General features: G+C 52.0%; 1 protein-coding gene across 2 annotated transcripts in view; it reads right to left on the reverse strand.

Annotated features, from left to right (window-relative positions):
* ZNF609 (zinc finger protein 609) overlaps nt 1–24903 on the reverse strand; it is a 131884-nt gene that overhangs the window by 86389 nt on the left and 20592 nt on the right. The gene's annotated exons all lie outside the window — the stretch shown is intronic.

Below are 24903 nucleotides of genomic sequence, written 5' to 3' on the forward strand. Positions count from 1 at the left end.
GGGGGGGCGGGGAGCTGCGACGGGGGAGCGGCGGTGTGGAAATAGTGGGGGGGCGGAGGGTGGGGGCTGGGGCGAGGGCGGGGGCTGGGGGGGGGTTGGGGGGCCGGGGGTGCGCGGGGGGGGGGGGAGGGGAGGGGAGGGAGGAAAAGGCCCCGACACTACCTTAGAGAGGAATGCCGGATGAGGTCGCAACTGTACCTTGTCCTTGTGAAAGACAGTATACAGAGGGTCCACCGTAAGCGCTCGAAGTTCGGAGACCCTTCTGGCCAATGTAATGGCCACTAGGAAGACTGTTTTCCACGACAGGTACAGGAGCGAGCAAGTCGCCAATGGCTCAAATGGCAGATGCATAAGTCTGCTTAGGACTAAGTTGAGGTCCTAGGTGGGGGCAGGGCGGCGTACCGGGGGGTAGAGGCGCTCCAGGCCCTTAAGAAATCTAGTAACTAAGGGGTGGGAAAACACGGAGTGGCCACTTTCTCCAGGATGGAAAGTGGAGATAGCCGCCAAGTGCACCCTCAGAGAAGATATCGCCAGGCCCTGTTGCTTAAGGGACCAGAGGTAGTCCAGAACAGCGGGGATCGAGACCTCAGAAGGAGTAACATTCTGCATTGTACACCAGCAGGAGAAACGTTTCCACTTGGCCAGGTACATGGACCGAGTGGAAGGCTTTCTGCTACTAAGGAGAATATGCTGTACCAGAGCGGAACAGCGGAACTCCGATGTGTTCAGCCATGCAGGAGCCATGCCATGAGGTGAAGGGCCTGCAGGTCTGGGTGGCGAAGACTGCCGTGGTCCTGCGTTATGAAGTCTGGAAGGAGTGGCAGGGTAACTGGACTGGCCATGGACAGATCGAGCAGGGTGATGTACCAGTGCCGTCTGGGCCACACTGGCACAATCAGGATTAGATGCGCTCTGTCCCTGCGGAGTTTTATTAGGACCTTATGAACCAGAGGGAACGGTGGGAAGGCATAGAGTAGATGGTGCCTCCACGACATGAGGAATGCGTCCGTGATCGATCCCGGTGAAAGACCCTGGAAGGAGCAGAACACTTGGCACTTCCTGTTCGTGCGAGAGGCGAACAGGTCTATGAGGGGAAACTCCCACCTCTGGAAGATCAAATGAATAACATCTGGTCTTATCAACCATTCGTAACAGAGGAAGGATCTGCTCAGCTGATCTGCCAGAGTGTTCCAAACCCCTGGGAGAAAGGACGCCATCAGGTCTATTGAGTGGGCTATGCAGGAGTCCCAGAGTCGAATGGTCTCTTGACACAGGGGAGAAGAGCGAATCCCTCCCTGTTTGTTGATATAATACATGGCCGTTGTGTTGTCTGTAAACACTGAGACACAACGGCCATGAAGATGTTGCTGGAACGCCTGGCAGACGAGGCGGACTGCTCTCAGCTCTCGGAAGTTTATTTGGAGCGTCAGCTCCTGCGATGACCAAAGGTCCTGGGTACGAAGGTGACCTAGGTGAGCCCCCCAACTGAGAGATGATGCATCTGTCCTCAGGGACAGTGAGGGCTGTGGTGGATGGAACGGTAGCCCTGCACACACCAGGGAGGGAGTTAGCCACCAGTCGAGGGAGCGTAAGGTGCTCGGGGGAACTGTCACCAGAATGTCTTTTGGGTCCCTGCCCGGACGGTAGACTGAATTGAGCCATGTTTGAAGGGGCCGGAGGCGGAGCCTGGCATATTTGGTCACATAAGTACATGTGGCCATGTGGCCCAGCAGGCCGAAACACGTGCGCGCCAAGGTGGTTGGGGAGGTCTGCAGACCTCGAATGATCGTCGCAATCGACTGGAAACGTGGCTGAGGGAGGTAGGCCCTGGCTCGAGTGGAGTCCAGGGTGGCCCCTATGAAGTCCAGCCTTTGTGTGGGGACCAGAGTGGACTTTTCCGCATTGAGGAGCAGCCCCAACCGGGAGAATAGGTCCGTGATTATGCCCACGTGCTGTCGGACCTGAGTCTGGGAGGTTCACTTGATGAGCCAGTGATCCAGATACGGGAATACATGTATCTGCTGCCGGCAGAGGCAGGCAGCAACAACGGCCATGCACTTCGTAAACACCCTTGGGGCCGTGGAGAGGCCAAAGGGGAGGACAGTAAATTGGAAGTGCTGGTGATTGGTCACAAAGCGAAGATACCTCCTGTGCGGAGGGAAGATGGTGATGTGGAAGTATGCGTCCTTCATGTCGAGGGCGGCATACCAGTCTCCAGGATCCAAGGACGGATAATATCCCCAGGAGACCATCGAACTCACCGACCATAAACTTGTTGAGGCCTCGCAGGTCTAGGATACTGAGGCCTCCTTGGACTTGGGAATCAGAAAGTAGCGGAGTAAAACCTTTTCCCTTCTCGTCTGGTGGTACCTCCTCTATTGTTCCTGCGGCGAGGAGAGATTGCACCTCTTGAAGAGGACTTGCTCGTGAGAGGGGTCCCTGAAGAGGACTGGGTTGGGCGGTGGGAAGGCGGGGATGAAACAAATTGGAGTGTATCCTTGTTTCACCATGCGTAGAATCCAGATATCTAGTCATTGGACGACACGCCGGGAGGAAGTAGGAGAGACGGTTGGAGAAGGGAGGAGAAGGATCCTGTCCTGAAACTGGTACGCGTCCTTTGTACACCTTCAAAAGGTGGACTTAGGCCCGGAGTGCTTTGGGGCCCGTGTTTACCCCCTTGGGGCCTGAACTGCGTCTACGGCCACCCCACCCGCGCCTTCTACTGAGAAGTCTTGCCGTTCCGGAGCACAAAGTACGAGTGTGGTTTGAGGCCGGAAGAGTCTGCATTGGGTCACGGGGGTATGCATGCCCAACGAGCGCATGATGACCCTGTTGTCTTTTAAACTCTGCAACCTCGGGTCAGGCTTCTCAGAGAACGGTACCCTTGCCATCAAAGGGTAAGTCCTGGATGGTGTATTGGAGCTCGGGTGGCAGGTTGGAGACCTGGAGCCATGAGATACGCCTCATGGTGATACCTGAGGCCAGAGTTCTGGCTGCCGAGTCGGCCGCATCGAGAGAAGCTTGGAGGGAGGTTCTAGCCACCTTCTTCAAGGAATGTGGCAAATTCTTGGCGCGAGTCCGGGGGTAGTAGTTCTGTGAATCTACCCACCTCCGCCCAGGTGTTGTAGCTATAACAGCTCAGGAGAGCCTGCTGATTGGCCACCCGGAGCTGCAGGGCACCTGCCGAATACACCTTGCGGCCCAGTAGGTCCATCCGCCTAGCCTCCTTAGATTTGGGGGCTGGTGCCTGTTGGCCATGGCGTTCCCTTTCGTTGACAGATCAGACAACTAATGAGGAGGGTGGACATATAGGTACTCATACCCCCAAGAGGGTACCATGTATTTCCTCTCGACTCCCTTTCCCGTAGGGGGAATGGAGGCTGGGGACTGCCATAAGGTGTCAGCAGTGGCCTGGATGGTCTTAATGAAAGGCAGAGCCACCCTAGTGGGGGCATCCGCCAACAGGATGCTCACAACGGGGTCCTCGACCTCCAGGACTTCCTCTACTGGGAGGCTGATGTTGAGCGCCACCCTCCTAAGGAGGTCCTGATGGGCTCTGAGGTCTATGACAAGGTCCCTGCCTGATGACAAGGTCCCTGCCACCGCCTCATCTGGAGAAGAAGAGGATGACACTCCAGGGATGAGAGGGTCCTGAATGGCCTCTTGCTCATGGGTTGGTTCCTGCTCTACCGGTACCGGGGAGCCTGGCGGATGGATCATCTGCTCCTGTCCCAGCTGGAGGGGGACGGCTAATGGTGGCCTCTGGCGCCCGATGCTCTGAGGGAGCGGAACGAGTCTGGGCCAAAGGAGCACCTTGGGCCTGGTGGTCCGCCCAGGGTGTCCAAAAGGACCACTGTTGAGGTCCCATGTCCTGAGACCGGACGTCCTGGAAGACCTCGGTAGGCACCTCCATATCACGGTCCTGGTCGTAGTAACTGTCCGCGTGGGAGGACACCGATGTCTGCCTGGATGGCCATGGAGGAGCACAGAAACCTTGAGCTGAAGTTCCGATGGACCTTGCTCCCCTCTTTAGCGGGGACCGGTGCCGGTATTCAGAACAGTACGTGATCGAGACTGGGACCTGCGACCAGACCGGTGCCGGGAGGTCGATCGGGATATCGAGTCCCTGCGGCGTGAGAGGCTCCGAGAGGTACGGTGCCTGGGTCGGTGCCGGGAACTAGAGCGGTGCCGCGAATAGTGAGGTGGAGAGCGTGAGTCCAACCGGTACCGCAAGTCTGACCGGTGCCATGTAGAGGAATGGTGCCGGGACTGCGAGCGGCGTCGAGAGCAGGAGCGTCGTCTCGACCGGGAGCGCCTGCGGGACCGCGATCTTGAGCGGTGCCAGTCCGCTGAGCCGACAGACAGTGGTCTGGTCAGGGTCGGCTTGCCCAGAGATTGGATTACCCGCACCGGCGGTGCCGGGGGTAGAGGCAGTGCCGTATCCGTGATGGCGAGCAAGTCTCTCGCCGCCGAAAACACCTCTGCCGTGGATGGCATGGTGAGCTCTACCACGGTATGTGTCGGGCAGCTATCAGGCGCCGGACTCGACGGCCCTCGCGGGACCGGAATCGACGGTGCCGATTTCGTCGGTGCCGCAGCAGGTATCGGCGCCGGGCGGTCCGATCTAGGCGCACTCTCTGGCTGCGGCATGGGCGTTGCCACAGCAGCAGGAGTCTTAGCCTTCTTCGACCTCGGGGAGAGGGAGTGACGTGGAGTCGACTTCGGTGCCGGTGGCGGCCAGTACTGAGAGTCTTTAGGCGTACTGCTGCGATCTGGTGCCGTGGGGGTGCCTCTGCTCACCAACTGATCGGCGCTCGGTGCCGAAGGTGGTGGTGTCAAGGCCGCCTCCATGAGGAGCTGTTTTAGTCTGATGTCCCGCTCCTTTTTAGTTCACGGCTTGAAAGCCTTGCAAATTGAGCACTTTGCTGTTAAGTGCGATTCCCCGAGGCACTTCAAACAGGAGTCTTGTGGGTCTCCTGTTGGCATCGGCCTGTGACAGGCCAAGCACGGTTTGAAACCCGGTGAGCCGGGCAGGAGCTCCGGCACCGGGTGCGGGGAAGGGGCTACTCCCCGAACCCCGCTAACTAGTAATAACTAACTATACTATTAATTTAAGAACTTACAACCAAATCTATCTATCTATATATTTCTACAAGAACAACAACTATGTATATGACAACAACGAGAAAACTACGAGTAGCTAGGGAAGGTGGAGGTCAGCTAAGCCGCACTCCACTGTTCCAACGACCGACACGGGCGGTAAGAAGGAACTGAAGGGAGGCCGGGTCGGCTGGGGTATATATCCGGTGCCATAGCGGCACCACTCCAGGGGGCGCCCAGCCGACCCACCAAGTGTTGCTAGGGTAAAAAGTCTTCCGATGAACGTCCACATGGCGCACGCACACCTAATTGGAATGGATATGAGCAATCACTTGAAGAAGAACTACAGGCTTTACCTTAGATATTCCATGCACTGGTTTGCATACTAGTTAGCAGGATTACAAAAAGGGTTAGATTTATGAACATTCACATTAGATAAGTATACGGGACACAAACCCTCAGCCTCCAGGCCATGTCTCAGCCACTATACAAATAGAGAACTCCAGGTAAGTCCTTAAATGTCTAGCATTAGCACTGCCCTCTGAAGCTCAGTTCTGATCACTATTATGGAAGACAAATTCTGGACTAGGCAGACCTTGGGGTGACTTGATATGGCAAAATTTCCCTGCCTCTATGTAAAGGAACTACTGTATATAGTGCAAGTCTGAAAAGGCCAGGAAAGAGTTCTAAGTCTGCCCCCTTGGCATACGGCATGAAGTACTTGACTTCATGAGCACACAGCATGTGGGAAGAATGCACGCTACGCACATACATTTCGAGTTCAGGAAAAAAAAGTGCAGTTCCTTTCTGTTGCACTGTACTTGCAAATTACAGCCTAAAGCTGTGAGTTCTTGTAGTAAAAATACTGCTGAAAGGTACTCAAGCAAGGGATCAGAGAAATTAAGGCTGTCTGTGGTCAGCTTAACTCTGCATTTCCCGATTTCAGAGAGGCAGAAAGCAAAGCCTTACTGCAGTTTTTTTGCATACAATTTACTTTAAAGATAAATAAGGGAAATACCACTGCAGCCATCACTACACCCTCTTCACCGCCCCAGAACTATGCCAGCTACACATTATGTCAGCTACTCCGTGTTTTAACTCATGGAAACAGAGTCTCATTGTCCTCATTCAGCAAAAAGCAATTCATTGCATGTAGATGGTAAGCTGAACATCAGTGTGTATTACCAGGCTGCAGCCTGCTGACCCCTTTTAAAATCAGATCAAGCCTACTGAGACCTGGTCTACACAAAGAAGTTAGGTGGACCCAGCTACATAGTTCAGGGATGTGAAAAATTCACACCATTGAGAAACACAGTTAAGCCAACCCCTGGAGCAGATCGCACTAGATCACCAGACGAATACCTCCGTTGGTCTAGCTACCAGTTCTCAGGGAGGTGGATTACCTATGCCAATAGGAGAACCCCTTCTGTTGGTAGTGTCTGCACTGCAGAACTGATGCTGTAATATTTCAAGTGTAGACAAGCCCTGAGCCACCTTCTTTCAAACATTCAGCCACTGTCCTTTCAACAGCAACTTACTGAGACTTCTTTGACTAGCGTACGGTCACCCAACTAAGCATTTTTTACATGCAAGAGTCTTTACATATGTTATACCGCTTGCTTTACATTTTCATAAGCCCCAATGCAGATGGCAAGTTGGAAAATAAAGGACAGATACTATCTTCGGGGTTTATAGTTCTGCTCATCATTATAGTAGCAAGCGCCTTACAGGAAAAGGTACTGAGCAGAGGTCAGATAGCAAAGGTTTCTTTGGTATACAGGAGCAGTCCCCACTCCCTTACCTACCCCTCTCCCGGGGGAAAAGGGATTTTGAGAAGCAATCCCATTTTGGTACATCAATAGGAAACTGTACAGGCAGACTCAGAAAGCTATTAGCAAATGCCCACAACTTATCCTCCCCTACCCCTCTCTCGCATCCTGCCTCCCAAACAGGGCAAAGCCCACACTCCTGAACTAGGCTTCTGTCCAGACCTGACCCACGGTTTGAGAACAGGAGCTTGTTTGGGTTACCCATCTGTAGGAGAAGCATCTGCAAAATACTGCAGCATCCTTCCTGCCCCTAAATAGTCAAATGGCTCAGGCTGCTCAATGTCTTTTCAATCACTTTCCAAAATAAAATTGACAGAGTCACAGCTTATCCAAGACCAAGAATGAGCCACTTCAGCCACGAAGACATTCTGGGAAAGTCACAATCAACTACAAACAAGGGCTTGGAACAGCCATTCACACAATGAACAGTGTCACAGTGACACAAACAAGGGTTCTCAAACTGATCTGTAAGAGGACACCCTTTAAGGAGTCTGTAGTCACAATCAAACTCCTGGGTTTGAGCCAATTTGTTTTCCAATAGTCTGCTGAACATGGAACCCCCACACCAAGATCCCTCATAGCCAATAATGCTAAACACCACTCCTAACTGCTTCCTGGAAAGCTAAGTGTAAGGTGCCCCCTGCGCCCTCACACAGGACAGCAATTTAAAGGAGGTGAGAGCTCCCCCCAAACTCCTGGCTGGCCATCTCTAAGGGATCTGGGATGCCTCTCCTCACCAGCCCCCACCCCCAAGGCTATGCCTCATAGTTCTAGCTGGCAGCCAGTCTCCACTGCTCTGGAAAAAGGCTTGTTTTCTTGTTTCTATCATATGGCAAACAAGGGCAGGAACACTAACGTAATCAGATTAACATGCCAGAAGCTGAAATTCTAGTCACCCAATCACTTAGAGCCCAGACCCTGACACCGCTTTCTGAACTTCCTTTCATCCACAATCTAAGTCAGTCATGTGAAGTCTGTCTGTCAGAGGCTTTCTTGGATTTCCTTAAATTCTTCTGCCAAGTTTTGATTAAAATCCTCCTAAGTAGTTTTTCCTTTATTTGATTTCCTAGAAATTGAGAAACGCTGTGTTTCAAAGATCAGATATCAGCATTGAGTGGGAGATTTAATAACCACACACAGGCTGGGCATCTGTCTCTCCCACGCACACGCTCGTTAGGACAAATGGCAAATGGAAAGAGATTCTCTGTCTCCCTTAATAGATCATCAGTTCCCCAGAGAGACTGTTCTTAATGGCTCTCTTAGTAATGATTCCTCCAATACCTGGCCTATCAACACACCCTAAGATAGGTCTCTGGGCACTGCCTCCTGCCAGACTTAGAATGGGGGTGACCTGTGGTAAGGAAGATTATAAGACCCTGGTTCTGATACTGCTGTGTGCATAAGTTCAGGAAGCTATCAAACCCTTTGTGATACTGGAACATGCTGCATAATGCTCATCACAACCAAAGTGCTCCCCCTGCACACCACATCCTCTGTGCCATGACCAAACAATGCCAGGGAAGTGGAGTCTGGGCAGAACTGAGCCCGGCTGAATGATGCAGTCACAAATGCAAGTACAGCCTCAGGATGAGGAGGCAATTTCCCTGCCTGAGAACACACCCTTGGTTCCCCTTCTAGTAGCTCAGGATCCTAGTTCAACTGGAACATCTCTGGCAGATACTCACCATTTTACAAGAACCTAGAGATGAATCATGCTGAGATACTCTGCTTAGTTCTTGCAGGTCCTTCCTCTCTGTTCAGAGACTTCCCAGGCTGTGGAGCACTGGTTTCCCAATGCTCAGCAGCCTAAAGAACATGCTCACATAATACCTACCCAACACCCCAAAATATCTAGAGGGCCAAAGGGAAGAGGAACTCCACCACCAAGAAGCAGCATCCATGACGACTAGTGACACAAGGCAAACGTGCAGCCAGTAGTCTGCTGCAGCCTTATCGGGAGCTTAAGCTCGGAAGCCAGACTCCATCTCCAGGCTGCCCTGAATCCTCACCAAGGGACAAATCCTGAAGTGCTTTCTCAGGCAGGAGCGCTTTCTAAGGAAGGAGCAGGCATTTCCTGCTACTGACTTGGAATGTGGGAACAACTTGATGGAAAGGCTGAATGACGGAGTGGTCAGCAGAAGGATCTAGCGGCTCCTCCGTTCTCAGGGTGTTTGGCTGCAGGGACTGGAGCAGCCCAAAGATACCAATGAGATGAGGGTGATTCCCCTGTAAGTGTTTGACATGTTCCTCTTCTGCTCCAATCTCTCACATGGGCTGGCATCTTCGCTACAGAGGCCTCTGCAGCCACATCACAGCACTCTAAGTCGATTTATATCCCTCAGTGGAAGGAGGGCAATGGGAATCCTGCACAAGCCTCACTGTAACTGCGCCATCCTCTGCAGCTATAAAACCACATCCGAGCCCAGCACTGCCAGGCTGTCCTTGCCAGAGCAGAGGCAATCCAGGACTCTGAAATCCCTACCCAAAAGACACTACCAGAAGGCAAGCACTAAGCGACCCTGCCCCAGGAGGTTATGCCCATCTCACAGAGTGCACTAAACAGGGGGCTGGAGATAGGCAGTGGTGAGTTCTGATCCCAGCTTGGCCTTGAACCTGGTGCATCCAGAGACAAGTCAACTCACCTCCTCCTCATCACTTTCCACCGCTGTCCGAGGAACACCCCCAGAGAGAACAGCTGAGCATGGCTGATAACAGGACTTGCCTGCTTCCCAGGGAGGTGCTGAGGGTGGCTGGCACTTGCAAAGAGCATCTGCAATCATTAAATCATTACCACAGGTAGAGCAACCAGCACAGAGCGGGAAGTGACTTACAGCAGGTCACCCAGTGAGTCCAGGACATAGTCAGGACCCCTGCTGGCCAGAAGCCAAACCTGCAAACACCACAGGTACTGTCAAAAGCAGGATCTGATCTCTGAAGCACAGACACAGAAATGGCTGCAGAGAGCAGCCCCCTCATGCCCCAGGACAGAGCTGACCCTCCCCAAGGCCAGGCATTCTAGCTCTCAGCGCTGGCAGTCACAGGCTAGTGATGCTGGTTACAGCAGGGTTACAGAGAAAACAATTTCTTTCCGTGCTCGAGGGCTCCCCACCCCACTCTGGAGATGCAGTGGCTCAACCCAGTTCCTTGGCCCTCCGGGCAGAGTGGAATATTAACAGCCAGCCCTGGAAAGGCCATGAAACATTACGTACCTCAGCAGTTCCTGGACCTTGAAATGGTAATGCTAAGCAAAGAAGCAGCCTTCCTGTTAGCACACTTCTGGGCCCCAGGATATATATACGGTTCCCTTCCTCCCTCTGAGACAGGCCAGCCAACAGCCCTTTAAACACTAAAACACCCTTCTACTTACAAGGCACCCTATAGATCTGCCTGTCTTCCCACAGCCGGGACGTGAGACACATCGCTGGCACATGCCAGCTCTTGTTTCTGAGTCAGTTACCACCTCAAAGAGAGCCTTGGCATGCAGCCAAGTCCTCCCCTACAGGAACCTTTCAGACTTCCAAACAGATCTTCCCTATGCGTCCTCACAGGCCAAGCCTGGCCCAACCTTCCCTCCTCTCAAAGCTAGGGCCTGGATCACAGTCTCCAGGTGCTTTCCCCTTTCTCGCTCTCTCCCACCCCTCCATCCTCAGTTACTCAGCCAAGCGACAGGAACAATTACAAAAATAAAGTCTCCTTTCCCCAGCCTCTTTAACACACACGCTTGACAACATGCACAGCACAGGCTCTTCCAGCATTGGGTCCACACAGCAGAGAGTGTGGAGACCCCTGAGGGGCTGTTATGCAGATCAAGACGAGGAGTGGAGTTCACAGCACCTCTCAAAGCTAACATGCTTTAGGTTCTAACTTCCAGCATGTCCCTGGAACCTCTGATAACGGGCCCTTTCCAGGACCCAGACCGAGGAGCAAGCGACCCTTTACCAACACAGGGATGACTGTTCCTGGCTACTGGAGCTGGGATGAGAGGGGCAGCTGTTGAAGCCGTTCAGCCACAGGCCTTGGCTACACTGGCACTTTACAGCGCTGCAACTTTCTTGCTCAGGAGTGTGAAAAAAACACCCCCGAGCGCTGCAAGATACAGCGTTGTAAAGTGCCAGTGTAAACAATGCTGCAGCGCTGGGAGCACGGCTCCCGGCGCTGCAGGCTAATCCCCATGAAGAGGTGGAGTACGTGCAGCGCTGGGAGAGCTCTCGCCCAGCGCTGGCAATGCGACCACACTCACACTTCCAAGCCCACAGTCCAAGTCCCCCACCACCTCCTCTCATTGAAGAGTCAGCGGGAGAGATCTCCCAGGTCTGCCCCATCTGGGGGCACACTTTACACCCAGACTGTTTCGCTGAGGCAAAGCCAAAGGACACAGCTTCCCAGCCACCCCAGCAGCCAAGGCACTATGCAGAGGAGGATAGCCTGAGAAAGGCAGTCAGCCACAAACAAGTCACCGAGTTCACTCCAGAGCAAGCCACAGCCAAGAGCGCCACAAAGGGGAAGCGTTGCTCCCGACAAAGGGGAAAGCAGCTCACCGGAGTAAGAATAACTGGAGCAGGCCCTGCACTAGGAGGGAGCAGGGAGACTGAGAGTAGCTCTGCGGACACTCACAACAGTTCATTTCCACAGCTAACTGGGGGAGCCGGCTCCCTAGAATTCAATTCCTCTCCAGCCTGGCAAGGAAAGACATGCTTGTATTTATGCCTAACCCACCTACAGCATGATTGCAAAGCAATTCCCCAGCATTCAGCAAGCCCCGTAAGCCCCACAGGGGGCACTGAGATGCTCACCGCACAATGCAGAGCAGGAAACAGAGGCACAGAGAGATCAAGGGATTTATTCAAGCACACACGTCAGCACTGGGAACAGAAGCCAGGAGTCCAGACAGCCAGTTTCCTGCTCTAAGCACTAGGTAACAGGGCTTCTCACATTGAAACCAGCTTCTTCATTCTGGGACCTATCATATAATGGCCAGAATTTGAGCCACTGGTTCATAAGCCAGCAGGACACTGTGTGCAATAAGGCGAGTCTAGCTACATTCTGTATCACTGGGTACAAAGGGTTTCTCGAGCCCCCAGATCAGATACTGAATAGATAACAGAAACAGGAATGTTTCACGAGAAGCCAAGGCCACCACCATTAGTAACAGCCCTCTACTGCCAACCAGAAAGGAGGAAGCAGCAAGGGTAGGCTGTACAGACACCTGCCATTTGTAAGCTGCTGCAGGTGAGTTTCAGAGGTGGCAAGCTCTAGCCTTCACCCTTCCAAGCAGAGTGACTTCTGCCTAACACAGAGAGCCCTGGGCATCTCATAGGCCCAGGCATAGGCTTCGTGGCCATCTAGTGCCAGCTCCCACAGAGCACAGGGTTTAACAGCCACAAGCTGCCCAGCTAACACAATGGGTATCCAGTGGCATATCCCAGGCATTCTCCCAAATACTCCTGGTGCTAGCTGCCTGGGGAAAAGCCAAGTCATGCCAATGCAACGTTTGTTTCAGGCCATAGGATTGCATCTGAGGGCACAATCCTCACCCAGTGGCTCAGGCTTTGGTATTCAGGGGCAGCATCCCTAGTGTGGACGCTAGAACTGCTGCCACCAGGGTAGAAACACAGAGCAGGAGGAGTCAAAAGCAGAGGCAATGGAGAAGGAAAGAGAAGGGGGAAATCAAGCAGTAGAGCATGACATTGTTAGATGAGGGGAGCGTGGCCTTCACTGCACAGGACACACTGGCAACTCCAAGGGACAGAGGCCACCCCAACGAGAGCACAAGACCATTACTGCAGAGACAGAGCTTTCTGCTGGGCACCGGGAATGAGGATATGCAAGAGGGCAGTCACCCAAGGAAGAAATAAAGTGAGGCAGTTCTTGGCTCCTCCTCTGAGTCATTACTGGGACCCGCCCCCATGACACCCAAGACGAGCCTGAGTCCTGTCAATAGGTCCTTCACCCTGATGCCAGACTAAAGATACCCAGAGCAGAGGTTTCCAGGGCAGGCGACCCCAGACAAAACCACCACACATCTGCCCCTTTCTTGTGCAGGCAAAGGACTCTCCAGCACTGCCTCTGCACAGGCACCCCCTGGCATGGACTTTAAACCAGTTCAGGCTCCACGCCGTGCTCCTCCAACTCATATGAGGTTAATTCTCCCCAGTGGCATCACACAAAGGCTCTTAAACCTACTCCCTGAAATCAGTGGGGCTGCCCAGCCTCAACGTTAATGGATGGTTAAGTAGTTGCACCCAGGTCTGAAAATCCCCACCAGGGCTCTGCTTCCAGCCAGCACATGTAGGTTTAGCCCTACAGGTCCACGCCCTTTATGAGATCAGAGAGCTAGTTCCCTCCCACCAGCCCAGCAGGCCGAGGGGCAGCCAACACTGCGGACGAGACAGAGATAGGAGAACCCTGCTTGCGACGGGGGAAAGGTGGGATGAAGAACTGTCTGACCAGCCATGCATCAAAGAAAGAACCACGCAGAACTAAATTCCCATTGGTCTAGAAAGCAGTTGCAAGCAACTCCATGGCCAAGTGCACTGGGAAGGGGGAGGAAGCAGAGAGCCCTTCTGGTCAGCTCAGCAGCCCCTGGGAACTCTGGGAGGGCCATGGGAATACAGGAGCCAGCCAAGAACTAAACACACAGGAACCAACTGCACAAGGCAAATCTATCTGCAACGGCAGAGTCAGGCCCTCTCAGTTCCACGCACACCACCCACACCCCCAGAGCCCACAGAAGCCAATACAAATATCAATCTACCAAAAGACAAACACAACCCCTTTCAAAGCAAACACTGTAGCAATTGCTTCTGCCTCTTCCTCAACCAGGGCCCCAACAGGCAAGTCATCGTGGAAGAGGAGAGCTTTTCTAGGCACTAGTTCCCGTGACGGATATCGTGCTGTGCCGTCCACGCTGTTACTCCATCTCTTGAAGCAGCTCCACACGAAGCTCCCCCCATGCAGCAAGGCCATCCCCAGGGTGCTGCTGCCACAGAAAGGGGCGAAAGGCCCCCAGTTCGGCACTGCAACCACTCTACCAGACAGTACCCTCCCCTCCACTCCTTGAGGGACCTGGCACAGCTCTTCTCCCTGCCATCACTACAGTCACACCCCGCTGGCATGGGGTCTCCTATACCTCTCCTGCCTCCTTCCCAGCTGTGTTCCACGCACCACTCCTTCTCCCAGACATGGAAGGGGCTTGTGGCCTTCTCCTTCCCCTAGTAAAGAGTCCAGGTCCACCTTCCCCTCCCCACCAGGCTCTCCCACAGCACCCCTCCACTGGTGTCTGGGGATGAGAGGCCTGGAGCACCTGGAGCAGAGGACCCACAGAATTGCATTAGTACAAGCCTAGCAAACACCTGGAATCAGGAGAGGTAGTTGGCTTTGTGCTTGCAGTGAGCCTGGAGAAAGAGGAGCCTGGCTCAAGCGGAACCAGCCTCAGAGGATGAAAGGAAAGGACAGATGAGCATCTCCTGGGTAAGGAAGAGAGTTCTCCTTCCAATATGATCCACTGGAGAGTCCCCTTTCTGTGAAGCAGGATCCATGTGGCAGCTTCCTCCATCCCCAAAAATGAGCTGGGATCTACTCTAGCGCGGCTGCTCCAGCACTTGAGAATCACGTCCTCTCACCCACCAAGTTGATGTGGGATGGCCACTTTCTTACACAGGCCCCCAGACCTGCTTGCTGTTTTGGGGAGGTACAGTCCTTTCCAAAGCCTGCTTTATCAGCAAGCATGAGGTAAGCCACCCACTCCTAGCAAACGCACCACTCCTCAGAAGTACCTGGTCTCCACCATCAGAGACAGTAGAGTCCCAAGAGGCGTTGTACATTATGCTGCTGTTCCACCCTCCCAGACACACACGGTAAGTTACTCTGCTGAATGGAGAATCCAGGAAAATAGTACGCTCCCATGTCCCAGCGGCAAGAGTAGCTCTGTGTTAGGGCATGGAAAGAAGGGAGTTTGTTCCCTGGAACAAGTGAGTGTTTAACAGAAGGCAAAGAAGCCTCTCCCCACTCTACACACCTTGTTATAGCCTTCCAGACACTCAGATGCTGTTTGATTATAGGTCATCAGATCACAAATCCCCCAAACCAGCACCACTCTTTATGTTGCAACCCAGCTTGGCAACAATGGCCCAAATAGAATCAGAGCCCTTCCATCAGCTCAGCTGAGAACAAGAAGGGTGAACCAGCACGCTCATTGCACCCAATGATGAGGCTGTGTCTCTGTTAGTAAGTGTGGGAACTACTCCAAGGTCCCTGAGGAGCACGGCTCCAAGAGCAGATTTAGTCACTGGCAGATGAGACCTGGCATACTCCTACTGCTCCCCCGCAGCATTGTAAGACCAACCTGTCTCATTCTGAAGTCTTTTGGGGTTCCCTGTACTAGAGGGATGGGACGGGCTGCGTGCATTAGGGGAACAGTCAGACAGATGTGTCCTGCATGGTATGGGGTCCTTAAGCAAACACACAGCCACCACCAGACTGGAAGCAAAGCAAAGAACACAGAGGGGCCACAGAAGCCATTCAGCCTCACTATCTGACCCATCTCCAACAGTCCTCACTGGCTGGGAGATCCCCTTTGGTGTGGAGAGTCAGAGGCCAAGTCACACACTAGGAGGCTGGACCTTCATTCAAATCTCTAACCACAACTCCTCCAGGGAGCTGCAAAGCATCCATATGGCGCAGATTCACAGCTGCCCCAAGGAGAGGAAACAGCTTGGAATCATAGCGTAAACTTAGTCACAAGGAGCTTTTATGCCTCTTTTATCCTCCACTCCACTGCATGCAACATTCCACTCTCCCTCTTGGCAAACACTGATTCCTTTTCTCAGCACTGCCAGTCAGCTTTGTTCTGGGTGCCAGCACCCTCAAGGGTGTCCCCAAATCCTTGTTCCCAGAGGGGTGCAGGCTGCTGCTCCAGCAAAGGCAGCACCACACTGCAGGGCTGACAACAGTTTAACTGGGTACAGCAGTAAAGAATAAATGCGTATTAAGATGAGCTGGTCCTTTAACTTACCCTTCCCCATGCACATACTGCTAGCCCATTCCCAATTGCACAACTGGGAAATTAACAGGAGAGAGAAGCAATTTTCCCTGCCTTCCTTGCTTATAAAACTCCAGGGGTGGGATCTGCTGAAATCCACAGCCCGCCACATCTAGCAGTTTAAAAGCAGTACATAGAAATAACCTCTCAGTGGGAGCCAAAAATCAAAGCCTAACCCCATGGTTTTAAGTGAGCAAGTCTAATTTCCTCCTTTGTAGCTCCTGACACATGTTGGCTGCATGCCGCTTTCTTGCCTTGTTCCTGCACCAGAAGGCTCTGCACTGCAGGTCAGGGAATGATAAGGAAATGAACAGTGTAATTTCCAAGGCCTCCAAACACGGCCCTGTCAGCAGCTCTGGAGGCAGCTTACTCAACCGTGGCTAGAAGAGGGAAACCACAGTGAGAGGAACTGGGACGAGCCAGCAGCTGCTGATACATGTTCCCCAACGCCTCCCGGAAACCCTTGGCCCTGCCTGCTTGGCCAGATTGGCTGGGTTTGTGAAAGCCGTTCCAACTGCCATTGCCTGAGAAGAGAGCAGAGATCTACACAAAGCAGGGAGTGGGAAATGGCTCAGACTGAAAAATCTTGGTCCCCAGTCCCCCAGAAGAATAGCCCCTCTCCCCAAGCACAGCTCAAGGGACAAAACCAGCGTGGGGAACTCAAAATAGGGATTTCACTCCTATCAGGGAGGCCATCACATTTGTCTACTTTTTCGGTAGATCAGGCCTATCACATAATAACTGGCACCAATCAGCAGGGTCAGCAAGCTCCCCCAACCACCACCACCAGCTCCCAGCCCAAAGGCATAACTAGGAAACCCCAAATGTCCCCAGGGGAGAGGAGGTTGGCCTTATGGACAAGGACACACTCCCAAATCATCACGAGACCAAATCTTCTGGGTGCAAGCATGTGCCCTTAATCCATTGTGAACAAGCATCCTGCAGCCAGAGGGGAATGCCCTTCAGCCACAACAAACTGACAGTGACATGCCAGTGCACACGTGCAATGCTGGGAAATATACAAGGGAATTGAGATTCAAGCTTCCAAGGGGTTTGTTAAACTGAGAGCTGCACGTGTCCCCTAAGAGAGCAGCCCGAGAGTCACTGCCCATCACGGACAAGGCTGCTTCTGCTAACAGGTTTCGAAGTCTCAGTCAACATTACAAGCATGCGTTTGGAACATGGGATGGACGCCACTGCTCTGCCATGCACCAGGGGTACCTCATTCAAACTGCTGGTGGATGCTGGCAAGACAGCATCCCAAACTCAAAGGGCCACTCCATCCACCGCTCACGGTTTCTGCAGGAGACTTAGAACACAGCCTAATCCAATGCAGGCCTAGCTACAAATTCTTCAACTTTAATCTGCTTAACCTGATTCCTCAAAGGTATATTAACAAGCATGGGGCAGTCATGCTTTGTTCTGTTTTTGTCTTGGTTTTGCATTACACAGGGCAATTTGCAAAGCAAGGGCATATAGAAACACTCAGATTCGAATGTCAAAGGGACTATTGTGATGAGCTAGACGGATCTCCTGTGTAGAACAAGCCAGAGGGATCTCCTGTATAGAACAAGCCAGAGAACTTCCTCTAAATAAATTTTAGGGACTATCTTTTAGCAAAAGATTCGAGTCTTGATTTAAAAATTGCCAGCGATAGAGAATTCACTATGATCTTTGGTAAATTGTTCTGTGGTTTGAATTCATTTCCAGTTTGAATTTGTCTAGCTTCAACTTCCAGCCACTGGATCTCTGCTAGACTGAGAACCATTATAAAATATTTGCTCCCCATGTGGGTACTTACAGACCAACCAAGTCACCTCTTCACCTTCTCTTTGTTACACTAAGTAGATTGAACTCTGAGTCTCTCTCTATCAGGCAGGTTTTCCAACCCTTTAATCATTCTCCTGTCTCTTCTCTATCCTCTCCAATTTATCAAAATCCTCCTTGAATTGTGGACACCAGAAGTGGGCACAGGATTCCAGTGGCAGTTACACCGGTGCCAAATACAGAGATACAATAACCTCTCTGCTCCTACTCAAGATTTCCCCATTTATGCATCCCAGGATCACATTAGCCCTTTTGACCACAGTGTCATGATGGGAGCTCATGTTCAGCAGCTTATCCACCATGACCCCAAAATCTTTTTCAGTGTCCCTGCTTCCCAGTAGAGAACCCCCATCCTGTAAGTGTGGCCTGCAGTCTCCGTTCCCAGATGCCTACATTTGGCTGTATTAAAATGCCTATTGTTTGCTTGTGCACAGTTGACCAAATGATCCCGATTGCTCTGTATCAGTGACCTGTCTGCTTTACTATTTACCACTTCCTCAACTTGTGTGTCATCTGCCAACTTTATCAGTGCTGATTTCAGGTTTTCTTCCAGGTGAGTGATAAATGTTAAATAGCATAGGCCAAGAACTGATCCCTGCAGGATCCCAACAGAAACACACCCACTTGATGATGATTTCCCATTTACAGTTACATTTTGAAACCTATCAGCCAGTTTTTAGTCCACTTACTGATATAAAATGAACATGGCATACAGTCTAATTTTTTAATCAAAATGTCATGTGATACCAAGTCAAATGCCTTGGACAAGTTAAGGATATCACACCAACCCTATACTGCAGCATTGGTGCTAAGTACATTCAGAGCCAGATGGACACAGTAAGACCAGAGCTTGGCTTACAGCCCTTAGAAATGCTCATTTAATATAAAGATGCCTCAGGAACAAGCAGCTAAACATGAGTGCATTCCAGAGCGCTTTCTGGAACCCACAGGATATGCAACCAGCCCAGCTAGCTACAGGGTACCCACTAAGACACACCCTCTAAGCAGCCTCCAGGACTCAGAGCAGAACAGACACAGAAGAGGAGCTGCAGCCTAGTACTCGGCAGGATAGAGAACCCATTTGCTTCTTTTGTTACCAGCCTGGTTCTCCAGGGAGCAGTGGGGATTGGAGCAGAAAAGCCATTTGAACCATCCTGTACTCGAGCGCAGTTCAGAGGAATAACCAGCCCATCACATGCAGTGGAACATCAAGTCCTACTGGTGACACACAGATGGGGATGGAGTTGGCTGGAATAGGGAACCTAGAAACTCTTATTGAGAGGTATTTGACTCTGTTACACTCCTTTCCTGCCACTGCTGTGAGCTAGTGAAGGAAAGCAGGGCAGGTTTCGAGGGCACCAAGAGACACCCAGAGGATGGTGAGTAGTTGAGGGCTGCTGATATGTAGCAAAAGAAAGGGCCAAGGCAGGAGTGGCCTTCACCTGCTGATAGGATGAGCTGAGGGACCACCACAGGACTGCAGGATACAACTCCACAGCCTTCTGCAGTACGCTGCTTCCTAGGAAGTGGTTAGCGGTTCTTCTCTGATCTGATCATGGGAGTTAAAAGACCAGCAGTACATGTTGCTAACAAAACCGGTACCAATGGTGGGAATTTTTAGGGGAGAAAGTCTGGGAAAGAGACTGGGATTTGGGATTCTCACTCTTCTCCAGTCTCAGTTTGGCCCTGTCCACATTAGAGCTTGCGCAATATTTTCAATCGGGTTCAGCAAGCTCAGTGGTGACTGAGCTGCATCTGCATCCACACTTGGCACCTTGTTACAAATGTCCAAGAAACATGTTATGGATTTCTGAGGCAAGACGTATCTACAGAAACATTTTTGTGAGTGCCGCTGCTAATATCTGTGCTACATTCTCCTTTAAAATGGCTACTTCTGGCAGTATAGACTGGAACAAAGCTTTACAACAGTGTTCAGGAAGTACCTTTTCTTTCTGTGTGTACATATTAGAAAGAAAGGCTGCCTGTATCAGAGTAGCTGCCTGAGGCCGGCAGTTCAGCAAATTGAAGTCCTAGTGTAGACTGGGCATGGGTCAAGGAAGCCTGCTCCGAGCTAGCCGCTTAGCACCACTTCAGCTAACCATCTAACTCTAATATTGCCAGCTCATTCCCAACGGCACAATTGAGAAATTCACCCAATAGAGATACGTCCCCTCCAGGGGACTCCTGCTAGCTGTTCCTGTAAGATGGGCACTCAGCTTCCTAAAACAGACGGACCCACCCCAGCCCCTGAACACAGAGATGCCCCATGCTGGCAAGAGGGAATCGTGCAATGGCACAGCTGAGCCTCAGCCATGTGTTCATATAGCTAACTTATTATAGGCCTTGCCTACTCCAGCTTCTCCCCCACTGTAAGATTTCCCCATCCCTTCAGTATCAGCAATGGTGGAGGACCGGGGGGAGGAGAAGGCTAGTCCAGATGCCACCTGAGCTCTGACAGCATGGGAGCTCACCGGGGGGTCAGGGCACATCCATCTGCAGCCCCCTAACCACAGACCTTGAAGGGAAGGGTGATGAGCCCCTGCCCCATGCCTATACACACCCCACACACAATATGGAGAGGGGTTTCTCTAGCACTGACTTCTCAGTCGCTGATGCTTGCCTTTTCCTCGTTTGCAGCAGCATCACATCTGGCCACTCATCCTGCTCAACAAGCTCTCAATCAAAACAAAGCCAGGGCAGCAGCCCAGAGCTGGGAGGCACTTTTGTTTAATGCTCAATATCCCCTCCCACCCCATCCCTCGTGAGAGAGGGAAGCAGAAGGAAGTAGGCAGCTCCAGAGGGCTGCGCTGACAATGGCAGCAGGCAGCATCTGCCAGGATGCGCCTCCCCCTCCCCCTTGGGCTCCAAGCAGACAGAGCAGCGAGCTCTGCACTGGAGCAGCCGCCAGCCACGGCAGCAGCGGCAGAGAGAGAGAGTGGTAAGGGGTTGCCATAGACAGAGCAATGAGCAAAGGAGGGGCGGAGGGAGCAGCACCACACAGACATCTGTCATTCACTACCCTTCCCAGCCCCCAGCCCAGCCCAGCGAGCCATCCCCAGTGACTGGGTGGCAGCTCATCCAGCAAACAATCCCTCAGAGCCCGCAGGCCATTTCTCACTGTGCACAGCTGTTCTGCTGGGTAAACCCTCTCCCCAAGAACTACCATGCATTCCCAAGCTGTCCAGGCCTCCCCATGAAGGCTGGTTGCTGTCCGGGCAGAGCACACCATAACAGCACACCATACCCCAACCCTGTCCGGGCTGTGCACATTTGGGCCCCTCCTTCACAGGAGAATAAACAAAGGTTCCACACTTGCGGCTCATGGGGACACACGAGACGCTGGGGGAGCACCCCGGGCTCATTTGATCCTGAAAAGTAGGCAATATAACATTCCCAATCTTGCCCCTGCTATGCATCTGCCCATTCCTGGTATCCACCAGTCCCCTCCTCAGTCGGTTCTGCTCTCCACGGTATCCACAGAGCCTGACACACTGATTTGGAACAAACCCTTTTACTGCTTGCAGCTTTTGAAGACAGACAGTTCCCGAGGCCCTGCTCGTCCATTGTGGACACACTCCCTTCTCTCAGGAGCAGGCCTCCTCTCATGTTCTCCCTGTACTGCCTGCAGCCCTCTTGTCAAGACCTTCATTGCACACAGGACCCTAGCCTTAGCCTTCACCCCACAGAACATGAGCCTCTGACAATCGCTGGGCCAGACCAGTTTCATACTGTCATTGGCCAGGGAGGGCTACTCATAGCCATGGGACTCCAAGAGCAGGCTGCCCAGCCATTTGTCCACCCACACTCCCAGCTTTAAGGGGTGTCTCTGAACCTCTCATTCTAAGCCCCTGTGTTTTACCCTCCCTCCAGCAATGCCAAACCTAAACCAAACCATCTAACATTTCACAGCTCAGGCCTTGCACTGGCAAGTTTCTGGCAAGTCTGACCCAAATGAGACCAGGTATGCTTATGAAAGAGGCTGGCTTGTTCAGCCTGGCCAAAAGAAGGCTCCGGGGGGATATGCTTGCTCTATATAAATATATCAGGGAGATTAACATTAGGGAGGGAGAGGAATTATTTAAGCTTAGTACTAACATAGACACAAGGACAAATGGGTACAAACTGGACATCAGGAAGTTTAGACTTGAAATTAGATGAAAGTTTCTAACCATTAGAGGAGTGAAGTTCTGAACAGCCTTCCAAGGGGAGTAGTGGGGGCAAAAGACATATCTGGCTTTAAGACTAAGCTTAACAAGTTTATGGAAGGGATGATATGATAGGATAGTTTAATTTGGGCAATTGATCTTGGATTATCAGCAGATAAGTCTGCTCAATGGTCTGTGATGGGATGTGGATGGGATGGGATCTGAGTTACTGCAGAGAATTCTTTCGTGAGTGCTGGCTGGTGAGTCTTGCCCACATGCTCAGGGTTTAGCTGATCGCCATATTTGGGGTCGGGAAGGAATTTTCCTCCGGGGCAGATCGGCAGAGGCCCTGGAGGTTTTTCGCCTTCCTCTGCAGCGTGGGGCATGGGTCACTTGCTGGTGGATTCTCTGCAGCTTGAGGTCTTCAAACCACAATTGGAGGACTTCAATAACTCAGACATAGGTTAGGGGTTGTTACAGAAGTGGATGAGTAGGGTTCTGTGGTCTGCTTTGTGCAGGAGGTCAGATTAGATGATCATATTGGTCCCTTCTGACCTATGAATCTATGAGGTAGAATGTCCCTAAATGACCTAGGCACCTAAACTCACCTGACATTCACAGAGACTGAGGCACCTAAGTCACTTCTGAATATGGAACTCCAGCTCCAAAGGCCTTGTCTACACCCAAAGGACTAACTCTAATTAGAGCCCCTACCCAATCATAGTGTGGATGCAGTTACATCCATTTATAAGCGTTTATATTGGGATTGCTTATCTCAGTAGGGATGGGGAATGAGCTATGCGGATATAAATGCACCCACTTGAGGGGCTGTACCAGTGTAACTAGATCAGTAAATCACCCCCCCCCCCCCCGCCCCTCAACTGACATTGCTATCCCAGTAAAATATCCCCAGTCTTATATCACTACAGCAGCTGCTCCTGCCTGTGTCCCCAGCCACTCTTGTCTAGAGGGATAAGCTTTTCACCAGGACCATTCCCTGCAAGCAGACCCAAAGACTGAACTCCTAATGGAAACGATCAGAAAAAAAGCGCAGGAGAAACATTTTAGGATGCTTAGTCCATCAGAGGGACATGATAAAGGGCACAACTCCATGTAGGTCACTTATGTTTCCATCCTTCAGTATCAGAGGCATTGATAAGCTGGGCTGCAGCTTAAAGGTTTTGCCTGGGACTTATTTCCCCAGCATCACCAAGGAGCCTGCTCCGTAAAGCCCTTCAAAGGAAGCAGGGCCTCAGCAGCTCCCACAGCCACCTAGTGTTAGCTGCTCCCACCCCCTCAAGCACACAGATTCTACCTGGCTCCTGTAAGAAGAGAGCCAAGTTTTGAGAGCATGGATTTGATCAGCAGAAACACCTGCTGGGGCACTTGAGGCTGCAGCCACGCTAAAAGTGGAGCACTGCAACTCACTCCAGTTGGCCTCTTTCTCCAAGTACCCACACTGAATCCACATGCAGCACTTCCTCCACACATTGCCAGGCCTGGGACCATTACACCGGGTCTACAGACCATGGCACCGCACCCTGGAGCTGGTGTGTGATTTATATGATCTATCTGCACATGTTCGGTTTCTTCCACTGGATGTTCAGGGCCAGCACAAGCTCAGTGGTGGTCCACAGGCTTGGCCACCAACACTGCAAGTGCTTGTGTGCGGCCATGTGGTGTTTTATGGGTGTGCTAGAGCGTTGCAGCAGTGGTGCTAACATCCAAATTCTCTAGTGCAGGCAAGCCTCTAGAACCAGGTCTTGGAATGGTCTTATGCCTCCAAAGAGCTGTATCAGCTCATCCTGAACACTGCAGCAGAGATCTTGCAAGGACAAGGCCACTCATAAGTTCAACTACTTGCATATAGCAGCCAGAGGAAGCGGTTTTCCCACTGGTGTCACAGCAATCTAAGATCATACGAGCAGGAACAAGGCAGCAGGATCATGGAGCTGCGCAGGAAGAAAGCCCGCAGTTTTCCACAGCCTCACTTTGTGGATGGATTAGCCCCAGAGCCAGACATGTTTGTTGCCAGGAGCGGCAACAGAATCTTAGAACCTAAGGCTGATCTGAAAGAGAAGGGGGTAGTTTGTGGGCAATACCCACTCACCCCCAGCACAGCCCTGCCAGCTCACCCATGACAATCTCTAAAAGCTGCCACAAGTGTAGGCCAATGCTAAATAGCATTTAACATGGAAAACTGCCCATCACCACAGACATATTGATGCCCACATGCTGACGATGACAACAGGTACCACTAGGCCAATGTACAAATTGCAGGCCTGGGTAAAGGGAGAACAAGGCCCCATGACCCCACCCGGCATTGCAGGGATGAGAGCAGGCCAGCTCCAGCTTCTCTGCCACACCCTGGGACAGATTCTATACTTATTAACACTTACATATGGACATCATCTCCCTTGCTGCAGTTGATGTAATTATAGAGAAAACAACTTATACATCAGCTGCTGGGACCAGCTCAACACAAGGTGAGCCCGCACAGAGCACCCCCGGCCAATCAGGCATCTCAGAGAGCTAGTACATCTGCCCCGCTCGACTGCAGGAGGAATGGAGAGTGCAGGGCCCTGCACCCAAACATCCCAAGCTCAAAACACCACAAGCTGGCATACCTTGTCATCAATTAACCAAGCTCATCTGTGGAAGGAGCAGAGATCAGGGCAGCACAGCACCCGTGTGGTACCATCAGCAACAGAGCCCACTTAACTCCAGATCTCAACTGCAGCCATTTGCCCAGAACAGCTCTCCAGTATCACAGGCTCTGGTGCATTCAGGCAGAACAGCTCTCCAGTATCACAGGCTCTGGTGCATTCAGACATGCAGCTCATGGCTGTTGAGGATTCCTGTGGAGTTAGGAACTCAAGCCACCTTCAGCCTTCCCACAAAGGGGGAAGCAAAGAGTTGCATCCTCTTCTCATTTACAAAACACAAACTACATACCCTGCCT

This window comes from Chelonoidis abingdonii, chromosome 9 (assembly GCF_003597395.2).
Source record: "Chelonoidis abingdonii isolate Lonesome George chromosome 9, CheloAbing_2.0, whole genome shotgun sequence".
NCBI lineage: Eukaryota > Metazoa > Chordata > Testudines > Testudinidae > Chelonoidis > Chelonoidis abingdonii.